The following is a 6,237-nucleotide window of genomic DNA, read 5'->3' as shown; positions in this document are numbered from 1 at the left end:
GGAAGAGACGATTGTCAACAATTGAAACCAAAAGGGACTGAGGCTTCTTTTGGAACTACTGTGATAACTGCGACACTTCTTTTTATTATTTCAATTTTGTTTTTTAGCAGGGTGACTGTTAATGTACTTGTTTTTGGATTGCGTGTTGTGTTTTTTCATCTAATTGTGTATATTGTGACGCGGTACATGTATGATGCAGTGCGTCGGGATTTTGCATTATCAGCAAGTTTTGTGTTAGAATGTTTTGATGGCAGCGAGGTGACGACACTGCAAGAGAAGGTAAAATTGTGTCGTGGAGGAAATAAAAGAAGTTGAATTGAGATTTCGTCGTGAGAAATTTATTCATAACAGAAATTACAATTCCATTAGTTTAAATCTGGTTAGTCTTTCTCTCAACGCAGTCATGCACGTAGTAGACTACCGATGAACAAATTAAAATCTTTGTTACAGAAAACACGGAAAGTGACACTTTTTGTATGGAAGAGTATTCGGAAAAATACACCATTGTCGTCTGAAATTCATTGTTACGTTAAAAATAGGTTTACTCTTAAACAGGTACGGAAGTAACTGTAACAGTGTGAGGTTTTTACTTAAAGGGCAACTCCAAAACTAGTTCGTTAACAAGGGAAGGTGTATCTGTCGTCTAAGCATCAAAGCACAGGTGATTTAGGTAGAATGAGATATCCAAATACTAAAAGGCTTTTAAGTAAGAATTTGCCTCTCTGTACATGCAATTATCCATTTATAGTGCTTACAACTGTTTGAATCAGCGGTTAATTTTGGCCAATTTAAACTTCGTGCTGATATCGAGAAGAATCCAGGACCTTCAGTTTATGTAGATGCTACAAAAACAATTCATGCTACATACTGTCAAGGAAACGTTACAGTATTGCTGGACAACAATTTGTCGCAATGAGTCTTTGCGCTTCAATTTACAGTAAGATAACAAAGATTACTTCAGTTGATGATATGACTCAAATAATGATTGTTGGTATTCAGTTATATTCTAGTCTGTCACTGCTTGCAAGAGAATCTATGTTAATGTTAACAGAATTGCCAGGAATGGTTACTGTGTTTGAGCAATTTTTCCACCTTGAATACAGTGACAGTTATACTTGTAACATCCATGGTAATAACAGAATTGAGGGGTATCACTATTGCATATGCCACTCAAGCAATTATGTTGAACATTGTAGTATATGAAATGTAAATAGTTACCAATGTTCCTGTAAACAGTGCTGCCCTATAGCAGTTTATGCAATGTGTTACTCTTTTATTAATCCTTGTGGATACTTGACTTAAGGAACTTTATTTACCTTTGTTAGTAACCGGAATACACTGTACAATGTGATGGGTGTGAAAACACATCTGTCAGTCAATCTTCCTCAAAGTGTCAGTATCACTTGAGTTGATATAAACCTTACTCTCCGGGCTGTAAGCACTTATGTCCTATGTTGCAATTTGGCTCCAAGCATGTCTGCATTGAGGAAGATGTGTATATTGTCATGAAATCACTCGCGATTTTTGCTGTGGATTGCGACATACTGTATAAGCTGTGTGGTTCAGCAAACGAGTGGAGTAAAGGACTTATCTTCCCTGGTAAGATATGATGACAGTCGGTTTAGCTGCAATAAGGCATGTTAAAAGAATCATACCCTTAGTACGACACGCCCAAATACCGTAAAATTCCGAAAATAAGCCCCGGGGCTTATATTTTTCAAAGGCCCTGTTTGAGCAGCTTATTTTTGGAGGGGCTTATCTAAGGAGGGAAATTTGCGTTTCAAAATCGACAGGGCTAGCCTTACAGTTGGAAGTAAATTTGTCGTTCTTGCTTTGTTTTACTTTGTATTTGAGGGCAATTTTCCAAGTACAAGCCCCCGGGGCGGGGGGGGGGGGGGGGGCTTATATTTGGAGGGGCGATTTAACGGAGGGTTTTTTGTGTTACCGGTTTGGGGGGCTTACATTTTGAGGGGCTTATACATGGAGGGGCTTATTTTCGGAATTTTACGGTATACGCTCCCACAGCGTCTTGTTGTCTAGTAGTCCCAAAATTGCGCCTGACGTAGTGAACCAGTAATTGGGCCAGTAAATTCGTTTTTTTTTTTTTTTTTTGCTCTAGAGTGTAATTGGATCAAGCTTTACTCTATTTTTGTTGAAACAAGCTTAGCTTTTTAAAAACGGTTTTCAATCTGCCTCCTTTATCAAAATGAAACACAGACTGATGTTAAATCGTAAAACTTTTATGGCGTTGGGGCAAGGTCATAAAGGTAATTTTATCAGCATAAAGGGATTTATTTAATAAAATGTTATAAAGCAACGACTAAGAATCGTTTTATATTTAGGACTTTGTTTAGGATGTCTATCACCTACATCTTTGGGTGTAAATTTATTTACACATAACCCTCACAGTTTTAAGGACTAATCTTGACTCCTTTTTAAAATTTTTGCTTGGTATAGTAGGCCTTTCATTTCAAAATCTGTCAATAGCCATCTAGCTCTAAACATATAGAACAGCTTTTCGGCTTAAAGTGTTACTAGACTATAATATATAGATTTAGCCAGGGCTAAAAGCGATGCTCCCATTAATAAATTTATCATTTAAATCAAACAATAAACTTGTAATCCACAAATCAGTTAACTTAAGTGCACATATGTGACTTTTTAGGGAAAGCTAAGGCTAAGTGTTTTTCGAGTGAAAAAAAGTCTTACGTCGAATTGACAGCCGTATATGTACACCCAAAATATAGAAATCATCTTCGACCACATTTAAGAGCCATAATGGCTCTTGATCACAGTAGATTAGGCCTGGAAAACGTATTCTTGGAAAACAAATCAGGCCGAATTTTTTGCGTTCGACAAGTTTACTTAACAAAATCTTGCCAACAACGCTGGGTGCGTGTAAACCAACATTTCATACTTTTTATTCATCACATTCGAGGTGAAACAGTAATATGAGGCGCTGTTTTTATCATACAGACCTCAGACAAAATGCAGTATTTTTCAGTTTTTCCAGATAAATTTCACTCATTTAATATTCAGAACCGTACCAAGCACGCGTGGGCTTTTAGCAAAACCGTTCAAAAAATTTCCAAAATCACCTATACGGCCAGCCGGTTCACACCTTTGACAAGCGCCAAATTTTCAGTGAACATTAAAAGAGTTACGTGTCAACATAATAAAGAATTTGTTGCGTTTATTTTTTTTTTTTTTATTAAATGGTTTTGTAACGATGTGTAATCTTAAAAAGCGTTTGATACGCGCGGCATTTTGAGTACTCCTGCAAGCGATGTTTATGAACGAAAACAAACGGCAAAGCGATCAAAATTGCAGGAGACTACTAACAATCAATAAAAGAAATGTAATTCGATGAAATATTAACAGAGACAACAATTTTCATTCACGAAGACAAGTATTAAAGCGATCCTGAGTCTTGAAGCTTAAGCTTAAAGCTTTTAGCCTGCTTCCTGGTGTTTACTGTTTTCAAAGATGAACTCGAGGCAAGAAAATCGCTCAAAGCTTTCTTTCTACAGCCAAAATTATAACTAAATACTCTTCCGAACGTTTTTTCTTTCTAATTGCGTAGAGAACATATCGACTAAAGGCTTTTTAAAGCTCTGTCAAACCTCATACTAGATCAGATCATTGTCTCAGATCTCAATACAAACGTGCATAAACTAGCCTCATAAACTGCGCTCGACTTCATGAAATTAGATATAAAAAAACAAACAAACCATACACTGTATACAATAATTACTCAGGCTTACCATTCGAGATGCAGCTCCTGAAAGCTATCAAGTAACTGACCAGAATCGCTTGAGGGACTTTTCAACCCGCATCCAGCAAGGTGAAAAACAAAAACGATGTCATCCGAAATCGGATTTCCAACGGGCAGCACTAAAACATGGAATCCGGAATCCGGAATCCGGAAACGGAAACGGAATCACGGAAACGGAAACGGAAACGGAAACGGAAACGGTAACGGAATACGGAATCAAATATCAATGATAGAAAATTAAAGAATTTCACATTACACAATTAGTACAATCCAAAGAGAATTTGTCTTAGTTTTCTTGGCAGTTCCCTTAAATACCGTAAAATTCCGAAAATAAGCCCCTCCATGTATAAGCCCCTCCAAAAATAAGCCCCCCAAAAAGGGCCTTTGAAAAATATAAGCCCCGGGGCTTATTTTCAGAAATTTACGGTATATTCTTGTTATTGTGTCTTGATAAGGTTTGCCGTAGTGTGGGTTACTGCACTGCAAGGCCGATCAAAGTAATTTTACGAGTAATTTTTATTCACAAGTTCATGGGTTGAATAATACAGTGAAATATTACTTTTGTGGCTAATTGTCAAGAATAGTAGTAGTTAGCCTCAGACCACACCACGTGATTGTCCCCAAACTGAATACGCCAAACATGACCGACCGGTGACGTGACCACAGTTCCGGTGTTTTAGCAATAAGTTCAACTTTTTCGCCAAGCTGAATACTGATGGAATACTGGTGTACCGGTAATTGAGTTTACGTGGACGTCCGTATTTTTGTTGAAGAGGCTTATTAAACATGGCGCATTATTTTGATGTAATCGGTTGCGGAATCAAGCTAATGCATGCACAATTCTCTCTTCTCTTTGGACTCCACAATGCCATGGTTCATTGCCGATAGTGGTATCAAGCGTCTTTTCACCGGAATCGACTCCTCTAGTGATACGGCAGTCTCCTCTCCTCTACTCAGCTAATTTATTCATTTGTGTCTTTTTTTTAATCTGTTTATTTATTTTATTGTCATTGCTAATATATTTTTTTTCAAATCGATCGCTTGGAACCTTCTTTCACAGATTTCGTATCCGTTTCCGTTTCCGTTTCCGTGATTCCGTTTCCGTTTCCGGATTCCGGATTCCGTGTTTTAGTGCTGCCGATTTCCAACTTTGACAAGCGGCGCATTTCTCAACCAAAAATTCAATAAAAAAACCAGCCATGAATAACAGAAGACTGTTGATAGCAGCTGTATTTCATTTCATACATTCAGTAGAAAAAGACAGTAAAATCATCACAAGTTGACAAAAAACTCTGTCAGCTTCAGCTATCAAAGTAAACAAGTTTCAAGATGTTGTGTAAATTTTCTGCATGAACTCACCTGTCAAATTTTCACCAATCAGAGCATAAAAATTGGACGGTCGTAGAGACTATGGTGAGAAAAGTGAAAATTCTCTGTCTTCCCTGCTTGTATTTTTAAATGACTAGCTGAATTTTCGCGTCCGAGATCAGTTTGAAATCAAAATGTTAATAGCGCGGGGCCATAGTGACATTAACACAACACTTTCTGTCATCATGTCATTATTTTGCTGCCGTTCTCTTTGCCTTTGTATTTCTCTTTCGCGTTGCCTTTGTCTATTCATTCTAGCTCTGTCTCGTTCTGCTTACCGGCGTTTTTCACTATAATTTTCTCTCTTTCTTCTCGCCCTGACTCTTTCTACGTGCCGACTTTCTTCGCTAAAATTTTGTCTTCTTCTTCTACTTCTAACGCGCTCTCTTTGGCGATCGTCTTCGCTTGCTCTACGCGTGTTGGTTGACTCTTGCTCTCTGCTGTTCAGCTTCTCTTTGCTCTCTGCTTAAAACCTGTCGTGTACACGCTAAAATCTCTCTGCTGTTGTTTGTTGACATAATAGCTTTCGTAAGTTGTAATAAAAAGTTATAAAGGCTCTCTCGAAAAATCTTTTTGCTAAGTTGCTTTGAAATTTCTTTTTCCAAAACCGGCTGCGAAATATAATTGCGCGACGTTGCGCCATGCGATTTCCCGCCAAAAAATCTCTACTTTCCCCTACCCCAAGAGTCCATGCGGACTGCTTTCCGCTTCGCGCGCGCTTGCATGAACAAAACGCTTTGAGGGTTTTACTGACTGCTTCTTCTTCTTCTTCTTCTTCTTCTTTTTTTTCATGTCGCGTGACATGAAGAATTGGGAGGAGGCACTCTAGTAGCTTGCCCGTATATTATGGAAAGCAGTTAAAGCTGAAATATACAGCCATTATGCCAGAAAAAATCTCGATTTGCTTGAACAGGGGACGCATGGAATCGTTGGGTTCTGATGACGTTTCTATTGTTCACGCCTGCAAGTAAGAGATGGTTAGGATGACGTAAGACAGAAAATCCCGAAGAGACCGCTTAGGTAGATTTTGTGACATTTATTGTAGAGTTATACTTCGTCATCGATACTCTTTTGCATTACGTGTTATCAGTGAC

Source organism: Porites lutea, chromosome 6, assembly GCF_958299795.1.
Source record: "Porites lutea chromosome 6, jaPorLute2.1, whole genome shotgun sequence".
NCBI lineage: Eukaryota > Metazoa > Cnidaria > Anthozoa > Scleractinia > Poritidae > Porites > Porites lutea.
Note: the sequence above shows the minus strand (reverse complement) of the source record.